The 27,507-nt window shown below is 41.0% G+C and overlaps 1 protein-coding gene across 1 annotated transcript in view; it reads right to left on the reverse strand.

The window, feature by feature from the left end:
- gfra4.L (GDNF family receptor alpha 4 L homeolog) overlaps positions 1–27,507 on the reverse strand; it is a 208,337-nt gene that overhangs the window by 95,150 nt on the left and 85,680 nt on the right. The window lies entirely within an intron of this gene.

A 27,507-nucleotide genomic window follows, 5' to 3' on the forward strand; every position in this document is an offset into this window, starting at 1 on the left:
ACTGATCATATTTCCCAAGCTGCTCGGGAGCCGTGTGCATTTTATCAAGCACAAGCTGCTGCATACGGTACGCTTGCTTAATGTAATCCCTTTTATTGCTAATAAGAAAACAAATTGCTTAAAAGCTTCTTTTTCGTTTAGTAATCACCCTAATGAAGCCACTTCATATAGAAAAGACTAAACTTATGCAAACACGTTTGATTATTCATGTAGGAATCTATTAAGAGATAATGGTTGATGGCACGAGCAGAGGGGGTTGAAGGCTTTTATCTGCAGCCTGGAAATAAATGTGTCCTATATTTTAATAAGGCTACATGTATGGGAAATGTGTTGTTGTGCAGAACACTTGTGGGGACTATAAAGCATAACAGCTAATGTAGGGTTTAGGAAGGGAACCGTCTATGCAAAGAAAACATTTGCCCTTTGGTGAGATTAAAAGCCCATGAGAAACGATCAACATTTAGCAGGCGTCTGTTCTGCAGGGCTTGAGCTGCCAGTTACACAACTGTCATATGTATATGAAACAATAGAATGTGGCTCACTCTTGTTTAATGGCAGTGTGTGATTCCTGTGTCATGCCTATAGCTATGTAGCAACCTCATGGAGGCAAGTTTTGGGACACCAACATGAACTTGTGTGTGGCCATGACCTTGGGCACTACTGGAGATGTATCAACTTGCTCACTAAATAGTATTAGAGCGCACGCACATGTTTTCTGTAGGGACCCCATGTTTCCCGGTTAATTAATTGGATCAGGAATTTAGCAGCCCCAACCTTCTTTGAGATATCATGGAGTTAATTTACTTCTCCTAGGTGTGTTGAAAACTGCCTAAATCTTGAAAAAGCCTTTTGCATATGGGCTTAATAAAATAATTATTTTTGAACACAACTGCAACTTGACTCAGTGTGCTGCTGGCTTTCTTTTGGATATCGATTTGACCCAGCGACAGGAGTGGGTCTTACAGTACAGCACCTGGCACTACAAAAAGTGTGTATTAGGGAGGTGAGCACTTCACTTGATTGACTTTACGTAAATCTTGAAAAGCAGCAGCCTTGACATAAACCCACCACCCTTATTTACTTATTGCTTTGGTGACACAATAGTTTGCCAAGAAACATCTTTTAGAAACAGTCTAGGTGTCTGAATGCCCTTGTTCCTGGGCCAGTCTCCTCCTAAAGGTTGGGAAGATGTAATTTGTAAAACTGCTCTTCTATGAAGACATGAGTATACAGCAGTGGTTTCCAAACTGTAGGGTGAGTCCCACCAGGTTGGCTCAGAACAGTCAATAGTCAGTAGAGTCCAACCTCAAGGCCAATTAGAGGGAAATTTTTGAAACAAGCCTATTTTCTCTTTCATACTTATGGAAATATATTATGAAGGTCAATTAGTGTGAACATTTATTTGGTGCAATGGCTGAATTACAACGAAAGACTTGTTACCATGCTATGGTCTAAGGCAGGGGTCCCCAACCTTTTTTACCTGTGAGCCACATTCAAATGTTAAAAGAGTTGGGGAGAGACACAAGCATGAAAAAAGACCCTGGGGTGCCAAATAAGGGCTTTGATTGGCAATTTGGTAGCCCCTATGTAAACTGGCAGCCTATAGGAGACTCTGTTTGGCAGTACACCTGTTTTTTATGTAACAAAAACTTGCCTCTAAGCCTGGAATTCAAATGCAACTGCATTGAAGCCACTGGGAGCAAAATCCAAGGGTTGGTGAGAAACATGTTGGTCATGACCCACTGGTTAGGAATCACTGGTTTAAGGTGACTTATTGACCAAATTTTGGAGCACAAAGGTCTGGAAAGTCTGGAAACCTCTGGTATACAGTGCCCCAATTCCTTATGGCCAATGAAACCTTATCTTGTAAACATAGGTAATGTTCTATTACAACTGCACCCCTGTGTTCCACTGGGGATGACAAAGACTTTTTTGTGTTGCAGACAGATTTATAATTGTACACATGGGCCATGATGAGTGACCATCCTTTGCCCCTAAAGTTACTGCATGTAGGCACTATAAAACCAAAGAAACCTCTTTCCATCACACAATGTATACAAGGCAAGCTGGTGTTGGATATTATTACACTCCCTAGGGTGTAGCCCACAGCATGTCACTCCAAACTAGTGGACTTTCTGGCTGCTATAGATGTAAAAGTCTTATGGAACCAACAAATTCTGCTTCAATGGATAATTATGCGATATGGAGGCCATCAGAATGATTCTTAGCATATTACTGTACGGATTGTGCCCATCATTAATTACGATGAAGCTTTTCCACATGCCAGAAAAAAATCATTGCTTAGCAAGTAAGCAGGAAAAAAAAATCTTAAATTATGCAAGCACTCCTTGCTCCACAAATTAGCCTTTATTAGCCTATCGTCTCCAAGAGCAAAGCACCAAGATCCATCATAGAAATATATATGCGCGCTCCCATAGAAGAGCAGCCATTCCCAGATTGCCATGACAGCTTGTTTCCCCGTCGGCAATGTATATATCTCTTTCCAGAGCCGTAAAATGAATTTATAAACCCTAAAGGGGAAAATGAGAGAAAATCCATCTCTTCACTTTGAACAAAGATGTTAAAAAACGCCAGCACGCCCCCCAAACCAGATAAATCTCCCGCAGAATCGCTTCCAACCCCCTCCTGCAAATATTAATATCCCCCAAATAAGCTGATTTATGTGCACGACTTTAATTCCAGCTAAGGGTTTTGTTGGCGCCATAAAACATAAATACAGTACAAGTACACTCGGCAGCGAGGCCTTAAAATTTAATTACAGACTTTGTGTTTCGTTGGGATCCCATGCAATTATTTATAATGCGCCTAAATGATATTCATGGGTTTAATATTAAAACAGTTGCAGCTAGGAAACAATTTTTACATTTTAAACAGGTGCCATTTTGTTCCCTTTTTTTTAGACTTCTGTCACGCGGGAACAATGTGCCGCTAATATTTTTAATTTTATTCAGTAGCTTTCTAAATGCATCACCCCAGAGGCTGTGGGATATTAAAGGCTACATTTGCTTAAAGTTACAATAAAATATGCGTATGCATATTTGTTGGATTTTTCCCTAGTTCTATGACTATTTTGTGGATAATTTTATTGTTTCCAAACACCCACTGCAGACCAAGATTGCTCAGGGCAATGTGAAGCTGTGGAATGGATTGAATAGAATGGTGCACAAATAGAGTGTCAGACTGGGACACCAGGGGCCCACCAATAACCCTTAGACCAGGGGCCCACCCAAAAATCTTTAGACCAGGGTCTCACTCTCAGTACTATTATTCTTCCTCTCCTCACTCAACCTCTATTCTCCTATTCTCTTTTCTTTACATACAATAATCTGTTATTCCACCTATTTAGCCTTTTTATTCTCATAGAAATAGGGAATGGCCATGAAATAGGCCAAATGTTTAGAAGCAGGAGGGTCCACTGACACCTGGGCCCACCGGGAATTTTCCTGGTATCCCGGTGGGCCAGTCCGACACTGCACAAATATATATTTCAATAGCTTTGTATCATTTTTAGCAGGGCAGTCAAGAACTTCAGAACTGAGAAGGGAGGGGCTTATATAAAGGGGTGTGGCTCAGGGTGTGGCCTGAGTGGATCAGAGCTTCCATGCATGAGGGGTGCATAACTCTGCCTAAAGACGAATGGTCCTTACATTATAGGGCTCATTAATGAAGACAAGTGCAGTGCGTTTTTTCCAACAATTCCAATGTAATTTGCGCTGGCCATAAATGTGTCTAAAATTTTAAAATGCATGCAATTGTGATTATTGAGCAAACTGAAAATTTTGGGCAGGGGCAAATTTACCATATAGCCACTAGAGGGCCTGTGCCTAGGGCAGTGGCTTTGCAGGGCAGCTCTGGATGCCCATATGGCAAATAAAATTAACAAAAAAAAAAACCTTTTCAACCTGCAGCCGGATACTTTCCCTTGAAATTTGGCAGCAGAAATGTGGAGGTAGGTGCCGAAGGAGCATAAGCGGCGCCATGTTGCATTGTGACAACACATCTGATGATGTCACATTGTGTTGTGATGTCACATTCGATGATGTCACTTGGGGAATTACATCAGTTTTAACATTAAAATGCTGTCTGTGCCAGGGCCATATTTCTATATTTCTAAGACCAGTGCCTAGTGGCAGTATGTCTCCCTATATAAAAAAACAAAATACTAAAAAAATGTAAAAAAAATAAATCTGTCTGCTGCTGGAGATTGTGGTCAAATCTGGCAGAGGGGCCGGGGAGGGAGTACCTTGTCCTCTGGCAGGAACAGTATAAAAACTCTACTGAATATGCTCCAAATGCCACAGGTGGGGGTTCTTACAGGTATAGTGCCTAAGCAGCACTAAATACGCACCCCAAAGCCAGCTGCCTCCCCGAGAGTACACTCTGCACACACATAATCGTGTCCAGATGAGTAGCATAGATACGGCAGGGTGGCATGCCTCCCCTAAAAATGTGCAACCCTAGGCCGAGCCTTTGTTTCCTTGTAACAAATCTAGGCCTGTGGCTAAAGTGGCAACAGATGGAGATACAGCTCAGGGTCTGTATTTGAGGTGGCAGTAGCTCCAGGTTTCCCCTGTACCAATACGTACAATTACGTGTTATTCATCCATACACACTGGCATGGTACATGTGCGTTGAGCGTGTTTTGGTGCAATCACCCTCAATAAATTTTGTCTGCAGTTGTATATGAGCCAGTATGCCTATCTGGTTCTCCTATAGAATCCACAGCACAAGGCACTGGAATCCAAAGACACTAATAAACATGATAAAAAAACATGAAGTTCTTTATATATTTATTCTAGCTGAAAAGCTCTAGTATCGCCCTCCAGTATCAACTACAGCTGTTTATGGCCAGCTTGGCTCTTCTTGATATTTTCTATGCTGCCAATAAGTATGGGCTCATTTGCCAGTCCAACATCTCATTCCAAAACCAAAGACGTTGGGCCTCTCGGAAAACCCTTTACTTTTGTGGGAAGGCGTTCCATTAGATGTTGGACCATTGTTGGTGGGATTTGCTTCCGTTCATGCCTAAAGCATTGGGCACTGATGTTGGGCTCACAGATGGGTTTCCAATTCATTTCTGCTGGGTTCAGGTCAGGGCTCAATGCAAAACAGTGATGTTTTTCAACTCCTATTTCTGCAAACCTGTTCTACATGGACCTTGGTACATGGGGACATTATTGTACTGAAGCATGAGAGCCCCCAAAAAAGTAGGGAGCACGGACTTGTCAGGAATGACGTTGGATGACAATAATGACTGCAGCCAATTCCAATAAATAGAAGGGCCGGACACATCATTTTGCCCATATAGTGTAGATACTCTTGAATCCGGACATGACCAGCACAACATATTAATAAAGTAGGTCTGTGCTACTGCAGATGGCACTTTTATGCTCTATCTCTGATAAATGCCTCTGATTAGCTGCTGTTGGATTTCTTTGAAGAGAGAATTCCAGGGAAAGTTCACTAGGCCTGAACTCTTGGCATTCACCAAAGATAAAATAAAATAAATCAATGCGTGCATCCAAAGCTTGGGTTTTTATTTCCCGGCAGATTTGATCAGCCTCTTTTCAGAGAAGCAGCGGAGATGCTCGCCTTTCTTTCTGTGTAGCAAGAGGAGAGGCGGAAGGTAATTACCTACATGCACTCCTCCAGGGATCCCGGCATGGAAATAATTAAAATGAAACTTGGTCGGGAGTTGAAATACAAAATGATGAAGTGCGAAAGGATAAGAACATGTGGCCCTAGAAGATACGCGGTTAAACAAATCGAGAGGATGAGGTGGAACATAAAAACAAGAGATTGATGTGTTAATAAAAGCAGAAAAATAAACATATTTACAGTTTGGGGAGTGGAAAGATCTCCATAGCTCAGTGGCTCCAAAACACCTTCATTACCTTCAGTGTTACTTACATAGGGAAATGCCTCTTCTTCATAGACTGATGTAAATGATAGGGTTAATTAAAAGGTCATTAGTTACAGTACAGTCAGGCACTGATTTATGAGAAATGCAAGTTTATTGTCCTGCCAAGGGTAGAATTAAATTATTGTACTATAACATACACCTCCCTTAGGTCTGATTCACCTAAGATAAAGGTTACACCTAATTGACAGGTGTCTTTTTGCAACCTCCTCATCTGCATATCTTTATATTCGTAGTCTTTCTGCACATCATGTAAGTTCTATCTGTCCCTGCCAATGGTTGATAGGGGCTTATTTATCAACACAGGGCAAATTTGCCCATAGGCAGTTACCTATTGCGACCAATCAATGATTAGCTTTTTAAAGCCAGCTGCAAATAGAAAAATAAATGCAGCAATCTCATTGGTTGCTATGGGTTACTGCCCATGGGCAAATTTGCTCAGTGTTGATAAATGATCCCCATAGTGTGTTATGACCAGTAAAATGGTTTCTAAAATCCTTATCATTTACAGTAGGGGGTACATTATCCCTTATAATACATGAGTGATACTCAGAGTTCCCTGTATAACTCAGCCTGCAGCCTTGTGCCTTTATATGGTCACAGAACAACCCCTCAGTGACTTCTAATATCCTTATCATTTACAGTAGGGGGTACATTATCCCTTATAATACATGAGTGATACTCAGAGTTCCCTGTATAACTCAGCCTGCAGCCTTGTGCCTTTATATGGTCACAGAACAACCCCTCAGTGACTTCTAATATCCTTATCATTTACAGTAGGGGGTACATTATCCCTTATAATACATGAGTGATACTCAGAGTTCCCTGTATAACTCAGCCTGCAGCCTTGTGCCTTTATATGGTCACAGAACAACCCCTCAGTGACTTCTAATATCTTTATCATGTACTTTGTGCCTGTACAACCATTTTACCCGAAAGGGCCACTTTGGTGCTGTAGTTCCAGGCTAAATACTCTATCCTACGGTATATGCCCAACCCAAAAACCATTTCTAAATACACCTTTTCCAGAGTAAACTGAGAGATCACACAGGCCTCCCACTGTTCCACTGTACCTTGGTCCAATTAATCATCAACAACTGAAACCCTGCAGCTAGAACTGGAAGATGGGTTTGGTTTAAGGGACTAACAAGAGAAGTTTGAGCCTCCTGTAATGAGATAAGTGCATACAGTTATTGGGAATGTGAGAATATTTTTCCTAAGGCAATAGTTTTCAGACTTTTTGGGGTCAAACCCCCTTTTGTGCCTCAGTATTTAGTCAGGGCCTTTTTAACCCTATATAAAATGAAAGATCCCAACCCAGCCACTGCAGGAGACTTTCTTCATATCTGGGCGGCCCTAAATACATCACTGAGCCTGAATGTCATCTCTTATTATAGACCTCATTATAAACCACTACTGGATTCAGTTAGCCTAAATTCACTTACAATTCCCTTAAAATAAAGCCTTCTACCTTAATATTGCTTTCCCTACTTCTACATGGAATTACTTTTCAAGGATTTAAAGGGGAACTATCGCAAAGATGAAAATTTAATATAAGCTTCCTCATAATGAAGTAAGAACCTTTCGAAATACGATCAATTAAAAATTCTGCATTGTTTCTGAAATAATCAAGTTTATCTCTCAGCATCTGTTTCTCTTCATTCTGTCTTCATTCATTGGGTGTCAGATAGTCATTGACAGTTAGATCCAATATATCTTATAGGGGGGCTCCTTTCCTAGCAGATGAATTAGAGCTCACTCAAATAACTGATTCCAATACAAACAGAATATAACAAAGAAAAACTGCCTTTTGCACATATTCTGCATGTAGAGAGACATGATGTTTGGTGAGTTTAATAGAGTGAGCTCGAATACATCTTCTAGGCAAAAGGAGCCCCTTTATAAATCTATTGGATCTAACTGTCAATGAATATCTGACACCCAACTCCTGCATGAAGAGAGAATGAAGAGAAACAGATGCTGAGAGAGGGATAGTGAAGGTAAACTTGATTATTTCAGAAACAATGCAGAATAATTAATTGATTGTATTTATAAAGTTTCTTATTTCTGTATGCTGAAGCTTATATTACATTTTAATTTTCACGACAGTTCCCCTTTAATGTTGGAATAAATGAAACCCCAGCTCTAATGCTCCTAAATATCCGACACTGAGCAACAACTGCAGAATTCAAACCAGGTATCAAACTGAATTACTATAAAACAGATTTAAAACAAACACAGGGATCTCACCAATGAAGATACAAGCAAGTACTATTATTTAGATTTAATAGAAAAACCTGGGAATAGAATATTGAGCAGTGAGACATGTGCAACTTATCAAACCCGTAATGTCTCCATGAAATTGAATATCAGAAGATACGTTGACTGAAAGAGACACCTTGCGAGAGGAACATTTTGCTATATGGCCCCTCGATTATAATAACACTCGGATAGCAAGTAAACCTCCTCTGATCTATAATATATTTTGTTTAAATAAGTGATAATATGCTGGGAAATATGTAAGCTCAACAGATTTCCAACCATAAAATTACTATGGTTTCCCTTGATCGTCAACCAGTCTTCATGGCATCTCATGGCACAACCCAATGAAGGCATCAAACATTGTTCCATAAAAGGTTTACATTGACCCAAAGAACTCAGTTTAACCTCCAGTTTCCGTGTCCCATTGTGTGAAGATTCCACTGGGCTTTGGTAGGACCACAGATCTCTAGATACACTCACCACAACATTATATTTATTCTTACCCAGTAGGACAGGCACTTGAAAGGCATGAGGAGATGAGAAGATGCCCATTGTGCTGCATGAACACTCTTATGGCCCTGATCCTGTTGGGTTAATAAAGAAGACGAGGCTGCAGTTGGCCTTCAAGTCTGTGCAAGCAACAACAGGGCAAAAGAGACAAATCTGCAATAAACTGTCACTTACACTTTTGCCAAATGAATTTGAGATAATAAAACGCCCCATTCCAACAAGGTTTCAGGCTATTCATACAGCAGTCCCCAGACTGACCTCCGTTAGCACGTAATATCTGTCATTTGGTTTTGTTTTTTCTTTCCTCTATAAAAACACAACCAAATTACAGTTAGTGAAGTTTTCAGCAGAATGCATTGGGCTGTGCTCATTTTATAGGCAGTATTGCCATTAGGGAACTTGGGAGTAGAGATCTCTGTGGGGAGCAGTTGGATTATGCCAATATGTGCCTAAATTACATCTGGATTATTTATCCAACTTTACATATTAACTACATTTTCTATGCTTAGGATACCAAACAGTTCCCTCCCCTCTCTGCATTGCGTCAAACTTTACTAACGAGATGAAGGCAATGTCTCAGTACATTTCCATGGAGATTCAGCTCATGGTCATCTGATGCCAACCCAACTAGTAATGAATGTTACATGGAGGTTGAGGATGATTTATAAATGTTAATGGTGTTCAATATAATATACATATATAATACATATCCATTTTCTCCTCAGTCTCCTTCCCCTAAATTCATTAAATTTCTTGCTACTCCTCTTAAAGTCGTTCTACCTCTATTATGTTCTACCTTGGACACACAATACCCCTATATCTTCCCACTCCATTTCCTCTGGTCTTCACCAGTTCTTTCCTTCACTAATTATCCCCTTTGTGTCACCGCCTACCACTCTCTCGTCTCCATTAATTTTGCATCCTTCCTGGGTCTCCCTTAAATATATTACCTCTCTCTATTTCTCCCTTACTCTTAAACATTTCCTTGCATGATATTTACTCAGATACTATTTCATCCATGTAATGCATTTTATTAATGTTATTTTGTGCTTCTTTTTCTGCAAATTCCTCTCTCAGTTGCCTTGCTTTCTTTTCAATTCTCCAGTTCTATTCTTCTCTAGTGTAATTCCTCCACCATAACTTTTCTCCCAATTACTGAACCTTCTTCACGGGCCATGTAGCAAAATGTTCCATGTTGCAAGGTGTATCTTTCAGCCAACGTATCTCTGCTCTAAACTTAGTCCCATCATCCCTCACTCATCAATACATTTTCTTTCCATGTCTTTCATGGAGTCTTAATGTTTAGGCTCTTCTCACTTTTTGTTCTTCCAGTGCATATGCCAACATTCCCTTTGCCTATGGGAATTTTCCCCAGCTCCTCTGCTTAGACTGACCAACCCATCAGTGCATACATACTCTTTATTTGCCAACTATTTTAACCTCTTAAAGTTTCCTTCCTCATCTAATCCCATCTAATCATGCTCCCTCACACACTAAATAGATTCTTCTCTCTTTTTCAATGTTCTGCTTCCATCACTTTGGTGGTTGCCCAGAATATATCCCCAGGCCTCAATTAGGGCATTTTTAGAAATGCCATTGAGCTAAGATACCATCATACTGTGAATATGTGTCACCTTCCCAACTGGATCATTAGCCCATGAACTTAAACGTCCAGATCAGGCTGATTTGGTCTACTTGTTTTTTTGACTTGACCAAACCATCAGATGTTATAAGACACAAAAAGGAAGGAAATGTATTTCACTCTACTAGAAAGGGAAATAAAATGTGTTGTGATAAAGAGATTGGATCAAAATAAAATACAATATGGAGCTGGAAGTCAGGGGCGGATTAACACATAGGCTAGCCTAGGCTATAGCCTAGGGGCCCATAGTGGTCAGGGGCCCATGGGTTTTTTTTGCAAATTTTTTTTTTCTTTAAAAAAAAAAAAAAAAAATTCACCATCCACTGTAGCTGCCTGGTGCTTGCCGTTGTTTGCTGCTGGCTGTGAGAAAATTTAGACAAGGCGCCCGGGTGCTGCAAGTCATGTGCATGCAAATCTCTCTAAAGCTGGGCTGTCTTCTGCAGAATTGGCGAGCACCAGTGATGTCACTGGTGTGCACAGAAGCAGACGCGTCACACTCACTCAGCTTTGGAGAGTTGAGCACGCACATGGTCCGAGTCTCCGGCAGACTAATCCACTTCTTGCCTAAATCTAGCTATATCTTGCCTGAATCCTGCCTAAATTGTCTCCCAGCCAGCTAGAAAGCAGCAAGGCATGGGGGGGGGGGCAGGTGGTAGCACTCGGTCCAGCAGTGCTTTGTTGCTGAAGCCGAGTAAATATTTACGCAGCGGACGTTTTTTTTTAAAAGAAATAACCGTGGTACAGACTGCGCCAAAAAATGGTACCCTAGAAGGGGGCCCTGTGGAAAGTGTAGCCTAGGGGCCTCAAATGTCCTTAATCCGCCAAAGTAGTTTATTTTGACCTTTGTTTCCCCTCACGAGTTCAGTCCCACTTCTTTCTACCCTGTTAGGCTTTCATGTGTCTTTTTTTCCCTGGACTTGTCCTCAAAACTCGATTCTATATTACAGATGAGATCTTATCCCTATAAAGTGATTATGCACTTCTGCCACTGGCTGAGGATAATCCAAGGCACATCTCACAGGTGCCTGTTGTTAGAAAGCGCAAGGTTTGAAACAGTGGGGAGATCATTGAAAGGCCAGATGGCACGCTTCCAGATTCTGAGCATTAAATAAATCAGCCAGTCTGTACTTTGTCATTTCATTTAGGAGCCCGAGCGTTACTGGAGGTATTGTCAGCTTCTCTGGAGAGAGTCAGCAAACGAGAGAGAACAAAACGAGGTGCTGACAGCTGTACAAACTGCTGACAAGGACAGTTCTTCGAGTGTTATTGCCTGGGAAATGTACCGTTTAGATTAAATGTTCCCAAGCATTATTTTTTCAATTACTACCATCGGGTCAGATAAAGTGTGCGCGTATGCAAAGGCATCCACATCTACCCTGTTGGGTTCCTTATCCAGTCCATCTTTATCTTGCCTTTACTGGTCACATTGAGCCACCTTAGCCATGGCATATGGGTGTGTTTAGGGTCATTGTTGGTCAACTTTTTCATGTAGCTGGCATTATAGAGAATCTTTGAAATCCGCATGTTTGTAGACAATTTTCCTAGAGACATCTTCTGGTACAAGTGTGAACATCTTGAAGAGAAGAAAAGAAGTTCCGATCTTGAAGAGTAGAAGAGAAGTTTAAACTCTTTCCTTGAGCCAAGTCTAACCATCTGTTGAAATTCTCGCACTAGTCAAAGAATTATCAGATTTTTCCAGCTCAAGCCCCACCCAGGAAGGTCTGACCTTTTTTCGGCTTATATCAAAGTTATAGATATGTATGGATGCTTTCAACACACATCTCAACCTAACTGACCTTCAAGCTGAACTGCCTTGCCTTTACTGGTCATGTTGAGCCAGCTTAGCCATGGCATATTGGTTTGTTTAGGGTCATTGTTGGCCAACATTTTCATGTAGTTGGCATTTTAGAGAATCTTTGAAATCTGTGTGAATTTCTGCTCCAGTTTTCCAACTTAATGTTTGATGCCAGTTTGTAGATGATTTTTTTTAGCAGCCTGCTGCTACATGTGTGGTCTATTCAATGCAATGAACACCTTGTAGAAGAGAAGTTCAGACTCTTTTCCACTTGAGGAAAAGTCCTAATTCAAGACTGACCATGTCTTGACATTCTTGCTCTAGTCAACAAGTTATCTGATTTTTTCCAGCTCAAGCCCTATCCATAAAGGTCTGAACTTTCTTCAGCTTATATAAAGGTTACGAATATGTATGGAGGTTTTCAACAAAAATCTCAACCTAACTGACCTTCAGGTTGAACTTTCATGGAATAAAGAACAACAAAGATTCTACCAAAATCTTAACCGAACCGGCATCTGCTCTGTGTCCCCTTCTACTGCTCCAAACCACCTGCTTCCCAGTATGGGAACCACTGTACTAGTCCATGCAGGTGTGAACATGGCAAAATGGTTCTCTCTAGGCATAGAGAACCCTGGAGCTACCTCCACCCAAGGAAAGTGATGTTTATTCTAAGATTCCCACAGTGGATTAGTGGATGACATCAATAGGTACATCAGACCTACACCTAAAAGGACACGTAATTGTGTTCATTTTCAGGGGCATTCTTGACATTCGTTTACAGAGGGAGATGCAGAGAGTCTGTGACTCAAGCAGTGGACTGGACTCTGATGGCACTTTACAGGGGGAGGGGCAAGAATTCATTAGTAGTAGTCTGGACTAGAACACCCTGATAACAGCCAATGTGGGAGGGGCAAAGAGTCTGTAAGTCAAGGAGTGGGTTGGACTAGAAGACTCTGATGGAAGCTTACAGTGGGGGAGGCAAGGAGTCTGTGACTCAAGCAGTGGGCTGGACTAAAACACTCTGGCAGTTTACAAGGGAGAGTCAGGGAGTCCTTAACTAAGCAGTGGACTGTGTTTGATAATAAAGATTGTTATTTTGTGTGTCCTAACAATGTTTTTTTTAACAATGTGGGTTTTAAAGGGGTTGTGGGTTTTAGAGAGGTATATTCTGAGACAATTTGGTTTTCATTTTTTATTTGTGCTTTTTTAGTTCTTTAGCTTTTTATTCAGCAGCTCTCCAGTTTGCAACTTCAGCAATCTGGTTACTAGGGTCCACAGTACCCTAGCAACCATACATTGATTTGAATAAGAGCCTGGAATATGAATAGGAACAGGGGCTGAATAGAAAGATGGGTAGCAATAACAAGTTTTTGGCCTTACAGAGCATTTGCTTTTTTAGATGGGGTCAGTGACCCCCATTTGAAAGCTGGAAAGAGTGAGAAGAAAATGGCAAATAATTAAAAAAAACGATATAAAATAAATAATGAAGAAAGACTGAGAAGTTGCTCAGAACTGGCCATTCTGCATTATACTAAAAGTTAACTTAAAGGTAAACTACCCCTTTAATATGCTGGCTTTCATAAACACAAAATGCCTGTATTTACTATAGGTATGTGTCTCCATTTATGTTTTGCTTGTTCCTGACCTGTAAAAATAAATAAATAAATGAATAAAAATCCCTATTTTCAGCAACAAAACTGTACCAGCCGTAAATCCAATTAGAAAACGATTTCTTTTGTGGCCCATCCAAAGCTGTATCAGATTTTCCGCATTGATACCCCCGCAGGTGGAACGATTAAGAGGGGGGGGGGTTTCTTAATTGCATTGGCTAAGTATAAAAATAACACCACGTATTTTCCATTGTGATGTGAAAAACGCAGCCCAAACTCGCATCGTCGTTATCCATCGGACATAAACAAAGGGTTCCTGCGTGCGCGCTTTCAAACCAGACAGCATGAGAAATCATTGAGCGCAATTTTCAAGCCAGACTGTAAGGACTAATTTCTGTATTATAAATTAATTCATCGATGTAAGTGTTTCCTCGGGGAGCTGCCGTTTATTCCCCCTCCCCAGTAAAGGTCTCTCTGGCATCTCAATCCTTTGTCAATAGAATAAAACACTCCAGTGATATGTAATTTAAGAGGGAATAATTGCTCTTTGCTTTCAGGAGCTTAAAGGTGAGAGGCGCTTCCATTCTATACCTGCTCGTTGTACAATTACCGCCCGTAATTACCCAGCTTGACGCCCCTTATAGATTATTTTGTTTCCTTGTATTAAGTGCCGCTAATTGCAACGAGCGTAACGGGCGCTGAAAGCCCTCACGTGAATCACATGTGGCTGTGACGTTGGCGTTGCTTTAAGGGGGTGACAAATTGAAATTGCTCAGAAAAACAAGGAACTGCAGATCCGAAATGAATCTCATTTTCCCTTTTTTAAACCTAGAATGAGTTATTTAGGACAAAGCGAATTAGATGCAAGTACTGCACTGAGATTAGGGTCGCCACCTTTCTGTGGCTCATGATCCAGAGATGGGTCGGTGATGTCATAGGGACGGGTCAGTGATGCAATGGGCTGGGTAGGTGATGTCACAGGGCGGGATGAGATACGTCACGGGAAGTAATGGCCGAATTTCTCCCGTTTCGCCAAAAAAATTGCGAATTTCCTGCCGGCAAATTGTTTTTGGCTCCATCATTTGCCCCTATAATAATATCGCTTTTTGCCCCCCTATCTCCCCCGTCTTCTCAGGGAGAGGCCTGAAGGTTTAACTTTAGAATTGAGTTCTGGAAATACAAAACAATCAAATTAAGTGCGGGGGGGGGGGAGAGAAACACAAGCGGAGATAAGGGAACGATATGATTGTTTGGGGGTTATTGAATAAGAAGTCTATGGGGAGCGCATCCTCGTCTCTTTCTCTTTTATCTGAAATGTCTCTGCAGTCACTGACAGTGGATAAAGTTCTCCGGCTACCAGTGTTTATCAAATGTGATTAACAGACTCCTTACATCTCACACCGCTGTCAGCTAAGGAGAAATAAACCCAAACAATTTTACGCTTTATCTAGAATTCAGAGACGCTCACTCGGATTGCTTTGTTGTTTTTCTGAACCTCAATGTTATAAGGAAAAACCCTTCAGCGTCTCCATCTTCTTCTGACATCGAAAATTGGGGGCTAGAAATTATCACTTGCTCTGAGATCTCCCTTGGTCTAAACATTTGCTTTGGCATTAGAAACAGAATTACTGTAAATGATAAACTTACTGTAAATGATAAGGATATTAGAAGTTACTGAGGGGTTGTTCTGTGACCATATAAAGGCACAAGGCTGCAGGCTGAGTTATAAAGGGAACTCTGAGTATCACTCATGTATTATAAGGGATAATGTACCCCCTACTGTAAATGATAAGGATATTAGAAGTCACTGAGGGGTTGTTCTGTGACCATATAAAGACACAAGGCTACAGGCTGAGTTATACAGGGAACTCTGAGTATCACTCATGTATTATAAGGGATAATGTACCCCCTACTGTAAATGATAAGGATATTAGAAGTCACTGAGGGGTTCTGTGACCATATAAAGACACAAGGCTGCAGGCTGAGTTATACAGGGAACTCTGAGTATCACTCATGTATTATAAGGGATAATGTACCCCCTACTGTAAATGATAAGGATATTAGAAGTCACTGAGGGGTTGTTCTGTGACCATATAAAGACACGATAATAAATAAATAAATAATACAGAATAAAGTTGTAGAACAGAAATAATAAAAAAGCTGGTTACCTGCCCTTGAACCTCAGATTCAGACTCTTGAGATGTCTGGTATGAGTGTGGCATTTTCTAACACAAACCTACAACACCTTCCCGTTCTGCCCTATAACCCAGCGCCTGCAGACTTTTCCTTTCCTATAACTCTTCAATTAAAGAAGGTAAAACCCAGTTCTTCAACTTTCTGACATTTTCTTCCCTTTAGCCTGAGAGTGTGACCTTCTATCATGAAAGCGCTGGAGATTCTTCTTTTCTGTGGTTTGTTTCAGATGAAATTATATTCTTGAATTTAATTTTAAAAAAAAGCACCTAATAGCTAAGAAAAAAGAATTTAAGGGAAAATTCAAGCACCATCAATAAACGTATTCTATCGAATGCTCTGCAAATATTAATACATACTGTAAGCTTGCGGGATCCGGACACTTTCTTCTTTAGGGAAATTTATTTACACCTAGGGGCAACCATTTCAGGCTGCAAAACATAAAAATAAATCTTGCCCACTGGGCACTACTTTTCACACGTTTCCCCTTAACTGGTCACCTTGTGGCAGAGGGCGGGTAGGGGTTGCTTTGTGCCAGGCCCCCCGTGGGATAGGGTCCAGCATACACGAGGTGCTCCACTGGGTGAAAATAAAGTCTTTCTGATTACTATTCCCACTCCTTATTCCTAATTTGCAGAGGCACTTCTTGGGGTCACAGTGAGATCTCCATGATGGCTCTTCCCACCCTTTTATCCCTCCCTTTGGGATGAGTATGAACTTCTCCAGGTTACCCTTCCCACTCTTTATCCTAATCTGTAAAGTCACTGCATGAGGTGATAAAGAGGTCTTTCTGGAGGGTCTCCCCAACATATGATCCCTCACTCTAGAACAGGGGTCCCCAACCATTTTTACCTGTGAGCCACAATCAAATGAAAAGAGATTTGGGGTGCAACATAAGCATAAAAACAGTTCCTGGGGTGCCAACTAAGGGCTGTGATAAGCTATTGGTTTTAATGCCTTTCTTTGTTTATAAGGTGACACATGCTAATGTTTATGAAGACTTATCGGCTTTTTGGCTTCTTTAAGACCACCTTACTCTATTCAAGGGATTTGAAGCCCTCTTTAAAGGTCCAAAATTGATCATGGTCACTCTAACTTATCTTAAGGTTGCAAATATGTAAAAGCACTGCCTTTTTTTTAGTAATTTAGCTATCGTTACAAGACTATCCTGGGCAGGTAATATGTGTCCAGCTTAAATATTGCCCTAACTGACCTTCAGGCTGATGATCTAGGTTAGGAACCCAAACCTTTTTTACCTGTGAGCAACATTCAAATGTAGAAAGACTTGGGAGCATGAAAATGTTCCTGGGGTACCAAATAAGGGCTGAGATTGGCTATTTGCAAGCCCCTATGTGGACTGGCAGCCTATAGGAGGTTGTGTTTGGTTTTTATGCAACAAAACTTGCCTCCAAGCCTGGAATTCAAAAATAAGCTCCTGGTTTGAGGCCACTCAGAACAACATCCAAGGGGTTGGAGAGTAACATGTTACTTGTGAGCCACTGGTTGGGGATCACTGCTCTAGAATAAGTCAATACATGGGATGATACCCGGTCCATTTGTGACTGTTCCCACCATCCAATCTATTTCCTAGAGTAAAAGGAAGGGAAATCTTGAACCATAAATCTGTGTTTTTATTAAAACCTTTCTTCTTTGGCACTTATTTCATACAATAAGTATTTTTATTACTAAGCAAAAAACCCTTTACCACAAGCTCCATTATCTGGGCCCATGCTGAACACTGATAATATTGACCCTTAAAATGTATAAAATGATCATCATATAAAATTTTTTTATAGAACCCCTCCCTCCAACACAATGGGGAGAGCTTGGGCTTTTTCCAGATTTGATGCTTTTGACACAGAAGATGAAACAGACAATATGCAACTATAATCAGGTTGTTTTGTTTATGCGCCAATGACTTGAATAGGAACAGAGATGTTTGAAATCCAACTCAAAAAGCAACACAAAAGTCCCATTAAGTGCCCCAAACCTCTTCCAACACAGAGACAAGAGCAAGTGCCAGTGGGATGAAGCTCCCTTTGAAGTGACGTGAAAACACTGGAATAAGGTTCATTTTATTGGTGCAAAATAATCTAGAAATTGCAAGTTGTCAAATTTGGCGAAAAGCCCACAAATTTCCGAGGCTTTGAATTGAGCGGCGATGTCGATCCCTCTCACACTGGGTGTTTTATCTCTCAGCTTCCCGACCAAACAATTTACAGAGAGAGGGAGACAAGTGTTTGGCTTTGATAGGAGTCCTTTTGTTCAGCCGCAGTGGAGGCAACGTGAACTCAGTATTTAATAAGGTATAAGTAAGGTTTACAGACTGCTGCCCTTCTACACATTCATGAAGGTAGACAACACCCAGACGGAGGAAGCTAAGATAATACACAAACTATCCTAAAATTTATATAGTGTTGGTTTTAAAGGCACCAAAATATCTAGAATTACAGTATATACGAGAAGATATTTGAGATACAATATAGTCTATTCTTCAGGGAAACCAGTCACAGTGCCCATTGCCTTTACTCATCAAGCCTGAATGTCCTTGTGTACTCATGAAAAGCTGTCTGCTGTCATAGGGGATGAGGAGAGAGTACTTTAATAGTGCTTTATTATAGTAAATTGGGTTTTGGGCTGCTTAAGGGTAGGTGTCCAAAAACAAGGAACTCATAACCATGTTAAGGGAGTTCATTACCCATTTCAGAGTCCAGTGCAATTCATTTCTATTCTAACGCTTTGATTGGCTACAGGGTAGTCTAACTTTGTAAAAATAATTCGAACCCTTTGATTTGCTACAGGTTGACCAAGCTCTGTAAAAGTTCTGAAGCTCTGATTGGCTACAGGTTTTTCTACCTCTATAAAAATTCTCAGTGTTTGATTGGCTATAGGCTGGTCTAGCTCTTGTAAAATGTCTACTCTTTCATTGGCTACAAGTTGGTCTGGCTCTGTTTCGATTTGCTACACATTGTTCTAGATCTGTAAAAAATTCGAAAGCTCTGATTGGTTACAGGTTGTTCTTTAAAATTTCTCAGGGTTCAGTTGACTATAGGCTAGCTCTTTTAAAATTCCAACTCTTCGATTAGCTACAGGTTGGTCTGGCTCTGTGGAAATTCTAAAGGTTTGATTGGCTCCAGGTTGTTCTTGCTCTGTGGAAATTCTAAAGCTTTGATTGGTTCCAGGTTGTTCTAGCTCTCTGGAAATTATAAAGGTTTGATTGGCTCCAGATTGTTCTAGCTCTGTGGAAATTCTTAAGGATTGATTGGCTCCAGGTTATTCTAGCTCTACAAAAATTCTCAATGTATTATTGGCTTTAGGCTGGTCTAATTCTTCTGAAATTCTAACTCTTTGATTGGCTACAGGTTGGTCTAGCTCTCTAAAATTTCTACAGCTGTTATTGGCTGGTGGTTGGTTTAGATCTGTGAAAATTCTAAGGCTTTGATTGGCTACAGGTGTGTCTAGCCTTGAGAACATTTTAAAGATACATCTGCCTGTTGGTTTTAGACCTATTATAAAATCAGTTCACACTAATGCAATTTTCCACAGAATCACCTAGGGTTGCACCAAGTTCAGAATTTGGCTTGGGATATGGCTGACCAGTAAGTGTTCAGTCAAATCAAATCCAGACCCTTAAATTCATATAAACTCTGGATGGATGAATGTGACATGTAGATAATGGGTTTGGGCAGATCTTTTGTGAATCAATAAGACTTGTATATTTGGTGCACCCTAGAATCACCCTTAAAAAATGCATGACTGTTTTCTGAAATCAATGCCACCTTTGCATTTTAATTGGCCGTCATCACTTCCAGGTACCCGTATGAGGTCAATCTCACTAGGTTGGTCCGATTTGTTGGATTTCCAATTGCACACTAGGTAAGTGAGCCACTCCAAGCTCATTCAGTGCAAGATGAGAAAATGATCAGCTTCTTACAACAGTTCAAGTAGAAAGCACGGAACGCAATGGATTCTCAGAACGCCTTTGTTGTACAAGGTTGTGATAATGACCCTTACTCTGCCGCCGTGCCAGCGCAATTAGGATTATATAAAGAACCTGACAATGGCGGAACCACTTCAGGTGCATTAAATCTACTGTAGTACTGGCAGAGTGTGCCTTGCAGATAAACAACATTATTATTGCTGCTCCTCTATAGAAAAACAACATTAAAACAAGACATGATACACATTTATTTATTCACCTATATTTGGTCTTGTGGATGAATCTGTATAGATCCTAAATAACATTATTTTCAGTTAAATTATACTTTATTTCGTGTTTCAAGCATTCAAGGTCGATTACATACAAGTGCTGAATGAGACAAAACTATTTTTTGTAGGTTTTTTTCCACTTGTACGTGAAGACAAAGCTCTTGAGGTTTCAAAAGCTCCTTATTGAGTCTATAAATTAATGTTATGCCGGTCTATTAAAATAAAGTACCTGTTTGGAAACAGGCTCATTTTCCACCGGGGGGAAATTATGTCTAAAATATAAGCTGTTTCTTTATGAACGGGTATTTTGGGACATTTGCATGGATATTTTGAACTCAGGAATAGCTGCGGATATATAGAATCAGGTAATGGGGCTGATCTATGGGATAAGCTGTAGAGCAGTAACGCTGTTATATGGGTTGGGGGGGGCAAGATTTGCAGCATGTTGGTGAATGTGGTTTTACTGCAGTGGATCTCGATGAATGACCAATAGGGGGAATGGATGGATACATGTACATGGCCACCTTTAATTGTTCTCTTCCTTCATGGTGGCAGCCACAACAGAAGATATGTCTCCTCTTCCTCTGATGGACCATATACCCACCAACATTCTACATCTGAAGACAGATCCAATGAGATTGTATAAGGGTCTGCCGTATCCCACCCCTGACTTGACCTATATGTTCTACCAGTTGGGAGGTATGGTTAACATCAGCCTGACTGAATCTGGGTATTTACAGAGATAAGACATTCATGTATTTAAATTCAAATATGGTCAGTACATCAATTTCTCAAGGGGACATTTTCTTCTAGTTTTTATGCAAGTCACATGGGACCATCAGTTGAGGTTGGATTAAAGATTGGAGATTTAAGCAAAGCTAAGCAGGGTCGGACTGGGGTGTATGGGGCCCACATCAAGGGCCCTCCTCTTGACATGAGCTCCATTGTCCTTGGTCTCCATTTAGGCCAATAAACCTTTAGGAGGAAGTTCATATCATGAGGCCTCTCCTAGGAAACCAATGGTGGCAGTCTCAGGACAATGCCTATAGTCAACTAAATGTAGCAACCACGGAAAAGACTTCATACTTTATGAAAAGCACAATATGCAAGTCACATGGGACCATCAGTTGAGGTTGGATTTAAGATTGGAGATTTAAGCAAAGATAAGCAGGGTCGGACTGGGGGAGTATGGGGCTCCACGTCAAGGGCCCTCCTCTTGATGTGAGCTTCATTGTCCTTGGTCTCCTTTTAGGCCAATAAACCTTCAGGAAGAATTTCATATCATGAGGCCTCTCCTAGGAAACCAATGGTGGTGGTCTGAGGACTGTGATCATGGTCAACTAAAAGTAGCAACCATTGAAAAGACATCATGCTTTATGTAAAGCACATACACCCCCATATTAGGCACAAATAAGCAAGATGATCAGTGTTTAAGAGATAAATAAACCCAAGCTTCGTTAGTCCAACAAACCGATTCCTCATGAGAGTTTTGGAAAGAAAGGCAACTGATCCGCCAAAGGTTAACCACGTGCAGACACATAGATCTCTGTCGGAGTTGGGCACACACAGGAGAGATACATCACCCCGCTCTTGCCTCAGCTGACGAGGCGCATATTGTTTATGGGGTAGAATTAAGATTTGAGTCAGGTACAAAGAAACACAACAGTCGTGTCTGGCAATGTGCAGGTTATGAATCCTTAACACTCAGCTCCAGGCTCAAACTCCAGCTTGTCAAGCAATGAGCCATTCCGTGTAACCCCCTCAATCATTCTCTTTTGTGAACTCCACACACAAAGGATTGGGAGGGGTTTTATTTTTTTAAATATGAAAAAAGCTTAGAAAATCAGATATTTTCATCTTTTCATCCATGTATCAAACAAGTGGGTAAGTGGGCAGGCAGGCCAATAATACTACTTACCCAACTCTGTCTTAACTGTAACTTTAAAGTGGTGGTTCACCTTTAACTTAACTTCTTTCTTTCTTTTTCTTTCTTTTTCTTTCTTTTTCTTTCTTTCTTTCCCAGATCATTATTATTAGAAAGATAATTAACTTTTATGCTGGCTCAATATATGAAATACGCCATTTATAGCCATATTCATTTTTAGGGATTAGCTCTCCTATACTAATGATTTTCTTTCTAGTTTTTCAAGATATTAGCAGTTTTTTAAGTGTTCATATAATAAAACTGAAACAACAGCACCACCACCTTTGGGTTCAATTTGCACATGTTATAGAATGGCCCAACTCTTCAGTTATTCTTCATTATTTTTTTATAGTTTGTTAATTGTTTGCCTTTTTCTTCTGACTCCAGCTTTCAAATGGGGTCACTGACCCCATCTAAAAAAAGATAATGCTCTGTAAGGCTTCAGGTTTTTTTTTTGTTATTGCTGCTTTAAATTTTTATCAATTCCTGGTCGCTAGGGTAATTGGGACCGTAGCAAACAGATGGCTGAAATTGCAAACTTGAGAGCTGCTGAATAAAAATCGAAATAAATAAAAAACCACAAATAACAAAAAATGAAAACCAATCACACATTGTCTCAGAATATCCCTCTCTACATCATACTAACTGTTAACTTTTTCAAGGATTGTAGCCGTTTGGCTACATCCAACAGCAGGTGGTGCTGTTTCATTTTCAGTATAGGAGCAGTGTAAAATCTTAAAAACTAGAAAAAAAAAATTTCAATTGTAAAAGTGTTCAGATGAGGACTCTGGGCAATTTTACATTTATTTGTTTCTATCATTTACATTTCCTTTAGCTAATGAAAGAATGCTCTGCTATATGTGACTTTCTTTCTCTCAGCCGTGCCCTTATTATTATTATTATTATTATTATTATTATTACCATATATTCTTAGAGTGCCAACATATTGCTCAGCACTGAGCCCTTGCAGAATAATGAAGAAAAAGGCTGGTCATGTGGAAAGGGAACTTAGACATTAGACACTAAATTCTCAGCAGCTTTCTCATGATGTCTGAATATTGCATGGAAGGGCCTGTAGGTAACCTGGACCCTGACTACAGGAATGTGGAAATGTCTGGAGGCACTGGCATGCTGGGGATGCTGGGAGATGCAGTTCATAAGGAGCATTGCCTACATAATCTGGGATATTCAAGCAGGCAGCTCATCATAAAAGAGGATGAATCCTTGTACGTTTAACGAGAGAGAGAGAGAGAGAGAGAGAGAGAGAGAGAGAGAGAGAGAGAGAGAGAGAGAGAGAGAGAGAGAGAGAGAGAGAGAGAGAGAGAGAGAGAGAGAGAGAGAGAGAGAGAGAGGCACTGGATACATTACAGTTTTATGCCGTTATTGTGCAAAACTGTATTTGGTGCATGTCCCTAATGAATGCGCTGGTGCTGTAAGTGCTCAGAGAATTAATAGATAATAACAGGAAGGGAATTTATTGCAGCAGAACGGAACAACATGATCTGAGATTCCATTTTAGATAAAAAAAAAAGCTTATTTTTTTGTTTTTTGATGAAGTTGCTTCGGGAATGGCAGCGAAACCAAGCGCAAGGCCGCGCTCTCTCTAACACTAGAGTGGTCACCTAGTCAATATTTTTAATATACAAACCTCCAGAAATTTGTATTTCAAAAAGAGGGACAATTTAGTGCACACCCATGGTCCACCCAGTCACCCCCATTTACATACAGACACACAACCCAAAACTCTACCTATATTCAGACAAGCCCCCCCCCTATATTTTGGTGTGTAGTTCAGAGCTATCAGGGGTGTAATTACAGAGAAAGCAGACTCTGCAGCAGGGGGACCCATGAGGTATAGGGGGGACCCATGAGACCATAATTAATGAGCAATCAACATATACTGGTAAAAGTCCAGTAACATCTTTTACACCACTGAGCGCTACCCCCCCCCCCCCATTAGGAGGTATAGCCACACACCATTAGAATAAAGAACCAGGATACAATACAGAAGGGGGAGAAGGGATGGAATTGTAGGTGAGAAAGTTAAACCCTACTCTCTATGTACTGTAATGAGATAATGTAATAAAAGGTCTAGTAACCCATAGCAACCATTCAGCAGCACTGTATTCATAAGGGGAGAGCAGATTTACACAGTTACTGTACACAGTAGCTAAGGTTGATAAAAGGCCAAAACGGCCAACCTTTAAATGCCTTCCCTTTCATTGAGTTCTAGAAAGGCAAATATCCCCTCTAAAGCGGCCAATCGGATATCTTCAGCCAATGGCCAATCACTGCCCTTTCAAGCGACGCGCTGCACTAACAGGTAGAAACAGAACAAGAGATGAGCTGCTATTTCAATAATTGGACTGCTGGAAGCGATTTACAGTACCATGAGATTGTAATTACCATCTGTCATTTATTAACAGCCTTCCGTAATTACGACTGTGTTGTTTGATACGTTATCACCAGTGTAGGATCCCGGCGCTGCTATAGACACAAAGGAAAGTTAAAATATACAACATTTCCATTGAAATCAACAATAGTATAAAGTATTGCTATTCATTTACTGCCTATTCTGAAATTGCCTCCCCTTCCACCCCACTGCCCGCTATGTACAACTGCTTGTCTGGTAACTGGCACTTGGAAACCGACTGCACCTGTGTTTGGAAATGGTCGCTACTGTATCACACTTTCCATATTCACACACAGGGAAAGCACAGTGGGGCTCATTTGCTAATAGGGATGGGCGAATCAGAGCCGTTTTGTTTTGCCAAAAATTCGCCGCTGGCGAAATGTCGCCGACGCCCATTAAAGTCTATGGATGTCAAAAAATTTTTTTGACGCGTGTCCTTTTTTTTGACGCACACAGCCATACAAGTCTATGGGCATCATTTCCGCGGCAAAACAAGGCGAAAAATTCAGGTGCAATCTTAGCATAAGGATGGGCAAATTTTGTTCGCCTTGTTTCGCCGCGGAAATGACGCCCATAGACTTGTATGGCTGTGTGCGTCAAAAAAAGGACGCCCGTCAAAAAAATTTCGCCGCGCGACAAAATTTTTTTGATATCCATAGACTTTAATGGGCATCGGTGACAATTCGCCAGCAGCGAATTTTTGCCAAACAAAACGGCTCTGATTCGCCCATCCCTATTAGCAAATGAGCCCCACTGTGCTTTCCCTGTGTGTGAATATGGAAAGTGTGATACAATACGTAAATGAAGCTGCATTATCCTTCCCCGCAGTCCAGATCACTACATTACGCAATTCGGTCCTGGATTGTACAAAAATAAATCAAACTTGACCGATTGATATCTGGGCGATTTTTGGCGTGATATCGATCGGGAGGACCCGTCGGGAACCCCTACACACGGGCAGCTTTAATTTGCACGTGTATGGCCACCTTAAAGAGATACTGTCATCGGAAAACATGTTTTTTTGAAAACACATCAGTTAATAGTGCTGCTCCAGCAACATTCTGCACTGAAATCCATTTTTCAAAAGAGCAAACAGATTTTTTTATATTCAATTTTGAAATCTGACATGGGGCTAGACATATTGTCAATTTCCCAGCTGCCCAAGTCATGTGACTTGTGCTCTGATAAACTTCAATCACTCTTTACTGCTGTACTGCAAGTTGGAGTGATATCGCCCCCTCCCTTTCCCCCCCAGCAGCCAAACAAAAGAACAATGGGAAGGTAACCAGATAACAGCTCCCTAACACAAGATAACAGCTGCCTGGTAGATCTAAGAACAGCACTCAATAGTAAAAGCCAAGTCCCACTGAGACACATTCAGTTACATTCAGTAGGAGAAATAACAGCCTGCCAGAAAGTAATTCCATCCTAAAGTGCAGACACAAGTCACATGACTGGGGCAGCTGGGAAACTGACAAAATGTCTAGCCCCATGTCAGATTTCAAAATTGAATGTAAAAAAATCTGGTTTGAGAAATGGATTTCAGTGCAGAATTCTGCTGGAGTAGCACTATTAACTGATGTGTTTTGGAAAAAACATGTTTTTCCATGACAGTATCCCTTTAAGATGTTGTGCTTCCCTGCAGTTCAGATTACTAGCTTATGTTATCTTTTTAGGTTTATGTAACCATATTAGAGACAAGGGCAGGCCCATTATAATCTTCAGGTAGAGTTCCATGAGGTGTTGGCTCTGGCTCAGCTAATACCAGGCCTGATTAACCCTCTGTGCTCCATCATGTATCATGCCAGGGTATTAAAGAACAATTTATCTGCTGGGCTGTGAGTTTTCTCTTTCTTTTGCCTCTGTGCTTAACAAAAGGTTAAGGGTCAGGCCACTCAGATTCGGGGGGGAATAGTCGCCTGGCGACAATCTCCTCTTCTGCAGGGCGACAAATCTCCTCGAATTGCCTCCGGCCGACTAGAATGTAAATCGTCGGCGGAATGGCACTCGGAGTACTTCATTTTCCAAAGTCGCCCAAAATGACTTCACGAGGAAACTTCGGGCGTCTTCGGAAAACAAAGCGCTCCGAGTGCCATCCCGGCGGAGATTTACATTCTAGCCGGTGGGAGGCAGTTCGGGGAGATTAGTCGCCCCAAAGAAGAGGAGATTTGTCGAGATTTTGTTGTATGTAAGTAATGTATTACTACTATCATATTCAGCATGAAGCCTATAAAGAACTCAGTCCATCCTTGAGATTAGATAAGGATTTGATCCAATGGAAGGGCTGAACTCTTCTTGAGATCCAACACGACGCGAGGAAACGGATGTGACGAAAATAAGTAATAGAAATGACGAACCTTGTCGCTGCGTCCATCAGACACAACACGACTGTCGAATGAGAACGATGCACGTAGCGCCTTCATCTGACAGTTGGGTCGGATTCCAGCAGCGACAAGGACCGACATTTCTATTACTTACCTTATTTTCGTCTCATCGTCTCGTTGGATCCGAAGACGCATTGTGTAGTTCCAGCAACTCATTTATTCAGGATTTCTGCAGTTTAACAATATTTCCTTGTTCTATATTTGCTTGTTCTATGGTCTGCATTTAGGATCAAAGCATTGCAGTCTGATTATCTGGAACTGCTCTGTCTTATATTCAAGTTCTAATATTGACCATTAGGGCTATCTGGGGCCCATGATTCAGGGCTGTAGAGCCGGGACATAGTGGGGTGTGGAGGGGGTGTGGTCTGGGCAGGGGTTAAAGGAGAACTAAAACTTAAGAAGGAGGTAGAAATGTTGTACATGATGTTTTGTGCTTCTGTACCAGCCCAAGGCAACCACAGCCCTTTAGCAGTAAAGATCTGTGTCTCCAAAGATGCCCCAGTAGCTCCCCATCTTCTTTTCTGCTGATTCACTGCACATGCTCTGTGCTGCTGCCGCTTACTGAGCTTAGGGACCCACTCACAATATACAGTACACATAGAATAGAAATGTCACAATATAAGG

This window comes from Xenopus laevis, chromosome 1L (assembly GCF_017654675.1).
Source record: "Xenopus laevis strain J_2021 chromosome 1L, Xenopus_laevis_v10.1, whole genome shotgun sequence".
NCBI lineage: Eukaryota > Metazoa > Chordata > Amphibia > Anura > Pipidae > Xenopus > Xenopus laevis.